The 12,370-nt window shown below is 36.3% G+C and overlaps 2 non-coding genes across 2 annotated transcripts; both read right to left on the reverse strand.

Moving 5' to 3' along the window:
* Window positions 1-3,840: 3,840 nt before the first annotated feature.
* Trnav-uac (transfer RNA valine (anticodon UAC)) lies at window positions 3,841-3,913 on the reverse strand. The gene has a single exon. It is a non-coding gene; the product is annotated as a tRNA-Val (tRNA).
* A 6,050-nt stretch (window positions 3,914-9,963) lies between these two features.
* Trnav-uac (transfer RNA valine (anticodon UAC)) lies at window positions 9,964-10,036 on the reverse strand. Its single transcript has one exon. It is a non-coding gene; the product is annotated as a tRNA-Val (tRNA).
* Between the last annotated feature and the right edge of the window lie 2,334 nt (window positions 10,037-12,370).

The raw sequence follows: 12,370 nt of genomic DNA on the forward strand, positions 1-12,370 counted from the left end.
AACATTTTGTTCAGCAATGCGGCATAATAAGTTAAACGATAATATCTCCCGTCGCGTCGTACTGAACTGAATGTGTTAACTATTAGGTTAAAAATAGTTACAACGACTTTGTACGAACGGAACATAACGGAAAAATGATGTTTTTTTTGACAATAAGGGAAGTTCGGATTAGTTTTATGGCCCAAGTAACGTTTGTATTCGTTTTGATGTCTAATCTTTATCTATAAAAGAACGAACATCGATTTTGGATTTTGCAGGCGCATGAGTCGCTTCGACTGGCGAGATAGGTGATTTGCTAACGAGCGGAAAAGGCACAAGCCGGAGAGAAGCTGTGCCTCCTGCAAAACGCTTTTCTTAGAGGATATCTTTGTTTTGTTTGAGTTCAGTAACGCTTTCCGCCATGTCAGTATAAAATCGTTTTTCCGCACGTGAACCAATTTACAACTTGATGAACATTATTCATAAATCCAACGGTTATTCTTAGATTTATGGACATTATTCAGAGTCTGACTATACGATATGAATTAATTCATGATTCATTACATTTTGTACATGATTTGGTCTTCGCGGTTGTGAATTAGTTCACAAAATCGGAATATGTTTTCTCGTGAATATTATTCATAAATTCTTTAAATCATTCATGATTCATGTAACGTTAGTCATGCACGTGTAAAAATAAAAAAAAATATTCATGTGTACGTGAACTAATTCATTATTTCTAGTGAAAAAGTTGCTAATCACTTTTCGTACTTGTGAAATAGTTCATGGAATCATGGTGCATGATTCTAAGTGACAACTCACAATTCCTGCTCGTGATATAGTTCACAAATTCATGAACTGCTTTTCATGTAATCGTGAACTAGGTCATGATTCCTAGCATAGTTGTCACGACTGACCATTCGTACTCGTGAGATAGTTTACAAAATCGGAAAGTATTATTCATGTATTTGAGGTTCTTAGCGAATTAGTTAGGTCTGACCATTCGTACTCGTGAAACAGTGCACAAAATCATAAAATATTTTTCATATATTCCTGAACTGGTTCGTATTAGACACAACTCACCTTTCGTGCTCTTGAACTAATTTACATAATCATGAAGTATTATTGATGTAAACGTGAACTGGTTCATGATTCCTATTATAATAGTTTCGCCGGACCATACGTGCCCGTAAAATATTGTTCATGGATTCGTGCACTGGTTCATGATTCCTAGTACATGATTTACGATCTATCTTGAGTGCTTGTGATATTTAGTACATATCCATAATCATTTTCAAATTCAATCAACTCTGCACATAGTCATAAAATTTTCACGTGAGCTATATCACAAACATTTGAATTTTTTCGTGACATATCATATAGTTATGTCCCACTGTTACGATAATCGGGACAAAAAATATGAAGAAAAAGTGAATATAAATTACGAAAATTGTAATTAAGATGCTGGAATCATGAACATAAATAGCGCGAGAAAAATCTGGTAGTAAACTCATGAATAAAATATAACGGTTACGTGATGAGAAACTTCGAAAATCGCGACAATGCCCCTGAAATCATAAACATCGTTTAACTGTCTGTTCTTTCAGTTGATTTGGTTCTACTAGCAAGTGTATCTCCAAATTATGACATTGTGGTGTAACGCCATATATATCTTTGACGCGAATTAGTTTTTAAAAACACAAATAGTTTCATGAATACGAGGTATATTATTCATAATTTCACGAACTTTTTCACGATTTCAATGAATCGTTCAATTCACGAAATCGCGATTTTCTCATGCATTTATGAAAAGTTTATCTCCGCCTATATAGAGACCTGTTTAGCAGAAATCCTGGATGAGGTCGTCGGTTCTGGGGTAGATCCATACTTGTTGATTGTGTGTAATACAGGTGGACGTACAAGGAGATTGGAGTCTAGTAGTTATATGTTGAGCAACAAACAAATCCAGCGTGTCTATGAATGAAAGCGACTTTGTAACAGCAGAGACTTCATGTTGGATCCAAAGGATCTATCAAAATCAGATCCAATCGATAGGTTGTCTATCTTGCTATTATTACAACCGGCTGTACCTTGATCGAAATATCGCTTATCTTTTGCTCTGGGTTTTTCTAATATATTTATCTTCAGATCTTTAGATTGGAATTCAATTTTAAATATTATACTCTTGTAGAACAGCCCCTATAATACGTTGCCTCATCATCTCTCTGAGTATTGAGTCATCTCTGAGAGCAAACGAAGAGATGCTCAGCAGCTCAGCGTGGAAACAACCAAATTCATAAAGGGTCCGCGTAACTGAGTCTGTACACTACCTAATTGATTTTATTGGCGCGTATTAATTCATAACAGAACCGCAATGGTGCATATTGATATGGGCTAGTGGCTGTCTTGTAGTTATGAACATAAACTCGTCGTCGATTTCGTCATCGGCGATGGTTCGTGTAGAAGTATGTCTTATCAATGGGATTTGCCAGGCGTTGAAGAGAACGACTTTCTGTCAAAATGTTAATTGTAGTGGTCTTACATGAGACTTGACTTGTGTTATCAACTTTAGACACGAGCATTACCTCGCTTTGTGAATTTTGTGTATGGATGACAGATGACATTGACCTTTGGCGAATTCCTTCTCGTATTGTGACGGAGGAAAAATAGTTTTAAATTAATTCTTATTAATTCGTTGAGTACTGATTTAAAATAATGTATTTGTAACATTCACAAAGGTTATTGCTTCATGCGTTGTTTTATATTATTCTGTAATCTAATTCGAAAACAGCTTGAGTTAAGTGTTAGGCTTTATCAATTCCGAGAATTGCGACAAATTATTTTTCATATTTATGCTACATTATCGATATTGTTCAGAATGTTTAACATGGTGATTTCAAATCAACAACGTTTGACATCTGGTTAGTAACGTTTCGAAACTCCGACTGGTTGAACGAAAGCTGCACCCAACCCAGTTTTCCAGTTCTCGCGCCACAAATGGAAATCCGTAGCTCCCCAGACAGCAGGGTCAGCTGTTAACTTAATAATTGATATGAGCTAATTAAAATCCATCAATAAAACAAACAATATTAATTTTCTCACTCTCGTTCAGAGAGTATCACAAAACACCAAAGCCAAGATATCCCTTCAACATAGCCAGCCGAACACAATGGAAACCTATGTTCTCGATCGAACGAGTTCCAAACGCTATCGGTTGTTAGCGGAAGGGCGCATAGGGGGAGGGATTCATAAAACGATCATTTTTCACTACCATATTTAGAGCACTTTTTCCACCAATTAGTCGGACAGCGTTTGCGGTTGTTGGTGTATGGAATGGTACCACACGATTAGGGCCATATCGAGTTGCGCGACCATGGATTTTGAAACCTAGCGGACTACAGAATGCAATCGCCGACTGATGGATCTAATTCAATTAACAAAACGGTCTCTGAGATCAAGATGTGATTAGGGTTTTTTTTTGTTTGTTCAGATCCCCACCATATTTGCCGATCCGAGATGATGGTGTTGATGACCAAGTGAAAAATGACGATCCAGTGCTGTAGGAAAATCGCTAAGACACATTCCAAACGAACAGCTGTTCTACATTAGGCCTTATGGCGCGTACATGGGAAACCATGGTCTAAACAGCCAGATCCTGACGAACTGTTGGGTCCTTGCAGTTGAGGTGTAACCATTTTATAATTTACACAATTTGAACATATTAGTTAGAGCTGCGTCTGTTATGTGTTCGACGCATTGGCTCATTGTGTTCGGATTACCTTTCAATGTGGTATTGCAATTATGCAGAGATTGTGACGAACACGAATAAAAAGTTCAGTATTCGGTGGAAAGCAAAAAGCTTGGTTCCATCCAGGATCGAACTGGAGACCTTCTGCGTGTAAAGCAGACGTGATAACCGCTACACTATGGAACCGTATGAGTGACAGTTCTCCCCATTACAACCGAGACATCGACAAAGTTCAATATGAACACAATCCGATTTATCTGATCTCCATTGCATGGGTTTGGATTTTGAATTAGTCAAATAAAGCTTAGTCCTGTCACTAAGTTATTGTCGGAGTCTAATGAGACGAAGTCGAAATGCAAACTCCATAACTAATTTAGTTATAGGTTTTGTACTCTTCACGCGCAAAGGTGGTTTTAAACATTTTTCTCCCTAATGGAGAAACAATAGTTTTTATCACAATTGTTCTCCACTAAGGAGAAATATAGCATAGTGCATCTTGCATTGGCTTGCTAAGCCAACCCAAATGTTTTGATTTCATTAGTTCTCATCAGCTGAACCCTCCGGCGCTCGCATCGTTGTATTTTGTGCAACACCTTCAGAAACTCTAGCGAAATCTTCTTTCAGCCCCAGCAGCTGCTCATTCGGGGAGCCATTCGCGCGAGTGCCGGAGGGTTAAAATGAGCCCCTTTTTCTTGCGGGACCTCACGCTTTTTTTAATTCAATTTGTTTATTTGATGAGGCGTGTTTGCGTTAGCTTAAAGGTGCTTACCCAGGAATACAAATGGTCGGTGTCAAGTCAGACCGGACTAAGTCGCAAAACATCAGAAAATGAGAAAATGATAGCACTGGATAAAGCATTTCGTCAGCTACATCCGACTTTTGTCAGATTTTAAATATGTAACAATAAACAAGAATTATGGCAAAAAATTATTTCCAATTATAATGTAAATGATGCTGCGATTCAAACTTTAAACTCGAAATCAAGATTTTGTCACTTAGTCCGGTCTGACTTAATACCGACCCATTTTTTGAAGCTAGCGTCAATCCGGCGCTAGTTTAGTCTTGTCACTATGTTACATCACTACCGAATTTTCGAAAAAATAAGTTTGCTTAAAATCTACTTTAGAGTTTTGAAAATGAATTCCCTATAATGAAAGTCGGCAAGAATGGAGAAATATCAGAATTCCATATCAACATTTGAATTTGGCTAATAAGATAGGGGAACCCGGGGCTATTCGGACCTACTTAAGCAAATTGCCCTTTTAGGTGGATAGATGTGAAAAAATTTACCGGTCAAAGGTCCTAATTGTTAGTTTGAAACCTCAGCTACATTTTGGTGCAATAAAAGGTTCATTTGCACCGCTCAATGGCAGCGCTAGGCAACGATTTGCAAACCTCTACGTTTTTCCATCCTTTTACAATATAGGGGTAATTCGGACCTCACTACGGGGCAATTCAGACCGTCATTTTTCTTTAATTTTTTTACAATGGAATTATGCTTACCTATGAAATATTTATAAAAAACACTCCTTAAGCAGCAAAAAACATTGCTTTACGAAAACTTAATCTGGTAAGTCACAACTGTCGATTTGGCGGCCCATGCATTTTCTTTGCTGCGGCGTGTGCAATGGTGTGCGCAGTAGACTGCCCAGGAAAATAACGAATTTTTTAAAACGCAATCGGCCCACCCCTGATTCGATTCCTAGTCCCACCAGGAGTACTTGCACCAAATTTGAAGCAAATCGGACAAGTCTAGCTATCGGACCAATGTGCCTGAAGTTTGTATGGGATTTTTCGACAATTTACATGGAGAAAACCCACTAGCTCGCATTTTTGCCGCTAGGTGGCAGTGCATGTATCGTATTATCACTGTAAGTGAAAATAAGAAAGATAATTTAATTGTCTACAACTTTGCCAAAGACTGATAGTGAATCCGGCTTTGTTAAAAGAAGTTATTAAACTTTTAACGAAGTGATGTCTGAGTCAGTTTTGCATGGGGCCTAGCAGTGCATGGTTGTGTATCAGTAATCGATTCCCACAAACTATGCATTTTTGTGAAATAATCGATAGGTTTAGCCCAATAGTATGTTCAGAAGAATTATAAGACATAATACGAGTTATGTTTTGGTTGGAAAATTTTAGTTCCAACTATGACCGCATAGATGGTGCCAACACTAACTTTTCACAGAAGAGAGATAGACTATCAAGATGTTCGAAAGAATTATTGGAAAATGCCTGTTCTACAACTTTGTGGAAGACACCTAATTTCTATCTCTTTCCGCTGAAAAGTTAGTGTTGGCGCCCTCTACGTGGTGAAATGTGGAACTAAAAGGTTGTAACCAAAACATGGCTCGTATTATTTACTACAATTCTTCTGAATATATCATAGAGCTAAATCTTACGGTTATTTCACAAAAATGTTTAGTTCGCGCAAATCAAGTACTGATACACAACCATGCACTGCTAGGCCCCATGCAAAACTGACTCAGACATCACTTCACTAAGAGCTTAATAACTTCTTTTAACAAAGCCGAATTCACTAAAAACAATTGTCCGGGTCAAACCTGCAGTGTGATGGTGGCACGACGAATGGCACGACGAGTGACAGAACCCCAAAAATCAATGTCTTGTAATTCTTTTGTAAATATTTATTTTATTTTTCTTTCAGTTTGAATAAGGGTATCTCAAAATTTTACCATAATCGGATGAAAAATGAATTTTTAACATGTCGTTGAAGCAAGTGATTCGAGGATTTCTGTTCAATTCAATCAATTGAGCAATTTTAAGTTCATTGGAAAGAAGAATGAATATGCTAAACTATAGATTTTTGTGCAAAACTGTTTTACGTTTGTTCTGCATCAAAAAAAATCCAATTAAAAAATTTCATATCATATCAGTAATTTATCTTTATACGTCTTCCAATTTTTGAGATGGTCTCCCATGAGTCACTTATCATGAATCTGACTCAAAACTTAGTGTAGTTTCAAGATATATAGGGCTCATCTTGCGCATTTTTGCGCCGATGTTGGTATATCTATGTTTTTGAAAATACGCCCTTTAGCTCATAAATCTCCTTACAAATTAATTGCCTAAACAACATCATATTACTGAAAAATTAGTGATTTTTACTAGTTTTGTCAACCATTTCTGCTATCCGATGAAATTGGCTACTATGATTAATGTTTATATTAACCCTTTACCGACCAACGCATTCAAATGGGTTTATATAAAAGTAGTCGAAAAAATGAAATATGGAATATCAAAACTGATAGCAGAAATGGATTCAGCGACCCAAAATTAGTTAAAACCCCTAGTTTTAGCCACATAGACAAATTTATATAATTTTGTCACAACTTTGTACGAACAGGTGCCACTGTGCACTGTCCCGGGGCACGCCACACACCTGCGTAGTGACAAAACCAGCCTCCTGTCAAGAACGGCGTCTCTGTACAGCCAGCATCACTGCCACGAAAATCAAAACAATAATTTTGGATCGAATCATTAAAAGCTGTATTTGGTTACTAAGCGCCGATTTTCTGAATGATATGGTATCTAATCATCCCGCAAGATGCAAAACGTCGTGTGGAATGCTTCAATATTGTGCATAGCGCCGAACAAAACTTTTTGTTTGGGGCTTTATAGTTATAACGCCCCATATATGTAGGTCGCTGTCAAGTTCTATATGTTGGTATAGGGTTGCCAGGGGGTTTGACAAAACCACAGCCACTTTTTCAAATGCACCATCCCGCCCGGTCAATTGTTTTTACACCAACTATTTTGCATGATTTGAATCCGGGTAATCTAATAAATCGAATGATCTTCTTTTTGTAGAGTTGAATGAATGCTTTATAGGATAAATCGGCGACGAAGCTGTACACAATTTTTCCTACGCATACTACCAAGCGTGCAATTCTAACACATGCTCAAAGAAAGTAACTTGAGCCTTAATAGAAAAATATTGGGGAATCTTTAAACGGAGCCTCAAGAAAATAGATGAAAATGAGAATCAATACAAAGCGAATTGGCGTTCGGCATCAAATGCAGTTGGCAAAACATCGCTACAAAATCAAATGGTAGGTGTGAAACTTTAAGCCTCAGAACTCGCAATGGGGACTTCGAAAGTCTAAACCCTTTTTTGGTATTTTGTAGTCACTGAGCCTCACAACATAATATAGTTTGTCTATTAGACCTCTCCACATTTTGAAAAAGTTTTGAAATATACATGGGTCAGCTCAAATTTTTGTTTTAGGTGTGAATTTAAGAACTTTCGCCAAAAATGGCTTAATTTGGACATGAATAAGAGTTGTCTCCAATCAAAAATCGTGTTTTTGCTATGTTTCCATAGGAAGATCACTTACACTCTGATTTAATAGGTCCGACATGCCCACATATCATCAAAGGTTGTTCCTTAGACATATCTTAACATGTTTTAACAGGGGAACACAGCTCTAATCGCAATAGAAAATTTGTTAACTGGATTTTCATATAGAAAAGAATATCAAAACCAAGGAAAATTAGTAATATATTTTCGAGAGAACTGTATTAGATATAATAATCTAATGACAATGACCTAGTAACAAACGATCAATTCATAAATTGATCTTTTCATAATAGATTATGTTATTATTGATAGCATAGAAAACTGTCCGCAATCCATTTTCCATTCCGTTATCTGAATATAACTCCAGTTGTTATAAATATCAACCATAGTTATAATAGTGTTAATGTTTTGTTATGCTCTTCTGATCGGGTTGCTGCTCCGTGGGCCTGCAGCGGAACATTTTCTCTGTTGTGTTCTGCAATCAGCGAGTAACTTTACAAAACGTACATTCTTTCTATTTACATTCCAACCTATGAAGGGACAAGACTACAAGTAATGCGAGGATTAATCTCCGATGGCATCATTATAGCTTTAATTTTATTCATAATTTGTTCCAAGCGACGTATATCAAAATTATATGATCATATTATATATCAAATCGAGCAATAATTTTGATATATTTTTGATATGGTTTTCTGATCGGGTGGCTACGTCCTTGTGCTACACCCATGTTGGAAATAAGCCCCCTTCTGAATATCTTGCCGTTACAGAAATTAAATTTGAATGTTTTATTCAGAATTCATTTGTTCAATCCAATAGTATGTCTTGGCCAATACCTGAATAACCAGTCACAAATAATATATCTCCTTTTAATCCCCTCTGCCACTCACTCTTAATAAAAAAATGACCTCCTCTTGTATGATGAACGGGGTATCCCTAATTTTAAAATAACCTTGAAATTTTTAGTTTTAGATCTAACATAAACAACATTTAACATTGTAACCTTCTAGTTTTACGATATTTAACATGTAAAAAAAGAGATTGGTATCGGCAAGCTAGTGCATTTGTGTCTATTAAATGAAAGAACTTATTTAAAAAATAGCTACGTCGAATTTCACTGTTTTCAAATATTTTTTTACGAACAGGAAAACTTGCTTTATTTGATACGCCTGAACTGATTTGAATGAGGCTTGTACCAATGTTATCATTGCTTTGATGATACAATTTTTTTTAAATCACGCCAAAGCGTTGCATTTTATACTAAGTTCACGCTACAGAGTTATAACACGCCATAATAATTGGCATCTACAAAAATGTCATTAAGAGAGTGTTAAAACCCGTTTTAGCTCGTAGTGTGAACGTAATATTGCTGAGTAAAATGCAATCTACCCACATCAAATAAAACATGTAAATCTGCGGAAACTTGTCACTAATCTCTTATATCACTAATATCGCATTGTAAATGCGTCTAATAAAGTAATAAAAACGATCAAATTAATTTCCATATAATAACGTTTATGACGTGCGAAGGTTACTCGTCAATTTTTTCGCCCTCAGATATTCAATCCCAAAGGTCAGGAAAATCTAGTCGCATGACAAACCATCCATCGTCTCTTAGAATCTAACAAGATTTCGCCGCTGATAGGCGCCGCAAATAATGTTGCGCTAAGCGAATTTGTCGTAAAAACAACAGATCAATTGTTCGTCACCAAGCGCTGCTGCCCGCCGTTTGTCTGACGGATGGTGACAAACGACAATGTTGCTACCCTTGCATATCAACAGAAGAATAGCGTAAGTTATGCTGCTGCTACATCGGGTGTAATTTATGGAGTTTTCCGAGTTGCGCACTTGTAGAATAAATATCACTGGTAAATAATAAATAACCTCCAGGGAAGAAAGGAGACAAAAAGTAGTTTGGTTCCATCCAGGATCGAACTGGAGACCTTCTGCGTGTAAAGCAGACGTGATAACCGCTACACTATGGAACCGTTGTGCTTGGGCAGTGTTCGTAGCGTATTAGGAACGTCTTTCCTGGTCTATCGGAAGCATGCTAAAAATAGCATGGGGAGAGAATGAAGCGCATGCGCACAAATTGCTAACACTGTGTGTATGTTGTGATTAGTAGTGGTGTAGCATGGTCTAGTAATATTGAGACGGGGTATTGTGTGGTAAATGTATGATGTTAACATAAATCAGGGCTGTTGCCTGTTTAGCTGTAAAGCATAACGATGGTAGAGCAAAAATCAAAAGCTTGGTTCATTGATGAATGCTGAATAAGCAAACTCGGATGAATGTGGTCGGCTTTTTACCATCGAACGCACTAATTATAGTAAATTTTGTACCTGGCGTTGAGTTGTCGTACCATTTCGTTTTAACCGACCGGAAGCGCATTGTTATGAAATGGTCTTAGAGCACCATTAATAATAATGTTTTCATTAATAATATTTCTTAAATATACACAGGTTAATTGTATTTTTTCGAAGAAAATATATATTTACTTATCATTTATTTGTTTAATTCCTTGAACTGTATGTAGAGAGGGAGATGAGAATCAGCTGCGAAGTCTCAGAACAGAAAGTCACCATTCTTACTCTATTTAGAAACTTACCTTTTGGTGTTTTATCCCCCTCTTGAAAAAACTTCGTTTCTCAGCGCAGAAAAAATTATGTGTTAGGCATTGTGTAGTATCGCCGAAGAACATTATAATTATGTGTCACACATGATAGTTATGTGTTTGCAAGCATTAATGATTCTTCATCCCTTTTCACCGAAAATAGCATTATCTTGAATCAAATTGCGTTTTAATTTTCGTCTCTTAAAAATTTAATCTTCGCTTCCGTTACAAAGAGTACAATAACGTTCCGAAAACCCGTTAATTGCCTAATTACAGGCGATTTCAGAGCTCAACCTTCTAGTTTAGCTCTGAAATCGCCTGCAATTTTCCAATTCAAGAGTACTTATTCAAAAGGTCCTAAGTGACATTGAGCTCGAACTGAGAAAAATGAGGCTGAAGTTTCATGGACCGAAAACAAATCCCTATTAGAGAACAAATATGTGTTTTTATGGAACAATTATGCCAATATAATTTAAGGACTATGCTCTTTAGGTAAATAATACTAAAAACATGAAATGTTTAATGCTAATGTAGTTTTTAAGCGCATTGGAATGATGCGTCCTTTTGAAAATTATAGGACCTTTCACATAGGTCTTTTTTCGGGCCTAAGAATCATACGACGCTGCACATAAGCTCTTTTTCAGCAAAGGTAGCTCTTACGACGAATATTGAATTTCTTCAAAGTTTTCGACAAAATGAGCACCGGAATACGATTGTTCTTCATTACTATTGTAAATAGTTGCACTGGATTTAAAAGAAGTCTTGCAGAAAAAAATTGCGGGAAACTTTAGTTTATATTAACAAACCATTGGCTGGAAGCGGTTAAAACCAACGAATGGTATGTTACTTTAGAATAACTAAGCTTTCCAATTATCATTTAATTTATTATACTTTCTAAATTCAACTTCGAAAATAAGTCGCATGAACAGAAGAAAATAATTTCTTTTATTTTGATGCTTAGGACGTTTTTACTAGGTACCTATGTGCAGTGAGAAAAACATAGAATGAAATTAATCTTGCGTCGTTTTTGCATGGCGCCTATGAACAGTTGCAGAGGTTTTGAAATTTTTCACGCATAGGTCCTTTCAATTTAAAAGGTCTCAAGTGCAAAATTTCAAATCATGATCATGAAAACTTTACGACTTTTTAGATAATGCTTGTTATTTTGATAAATACTGGGTATAATGAATCCTGGTTTTCGGTATTCGTTAGCTATGTTGTAATCACATGCTGTGCTGCAAATAACTCAGTTTGTTTACATTTGTCACTAAGGACCATTTGAATCAGCACTCTTGAATTATTCTTTCGAAACGTTATTGCTCTGAAGGAAAACAAAATTACCTGGAAATAGTACAAGGACGACGATTGCAGAAAACAAAGCAGAAAGTCATATTGTCTTAGGATTTGGCCAGTGGCGAAATTTGAAAACGTTGAAAAATTTGAATTAACTTGCGCCACCTATTGAGATGGATCGAATATATAAAAATAAAATAAATAATAGCAGACATTCATTTATTGTATTCCTTCCATCTTCAAAAAAAATAATTTCCAAAAAATTGAGACAAAAATACAAATTCAGTCGTTCTCAACATTTTTGGTAAAAGTATAGTACCCCATTTAGAATATTGATCTCCATCATGTATCCCTTTCTGAAAATTGCTAAACATCATTACCATGTCAGAAAAAGGTTTTTCTATTGGATGCACAC

The sequence above is a fragment of the Topomyia yanbarensis genome, chromosome 3, assembly GCF_030247195.1.
Source record: "Topomyia yanbarensis strain Yona2022 chromosome 3, ASM3024719v1, whole genome shotgun sequence".
NCBI lineage: Eukaryota > Metazoa > Arthropoda > Insecta > Diptera > Culicidae > Topomyia > Topomyia yanbarensis.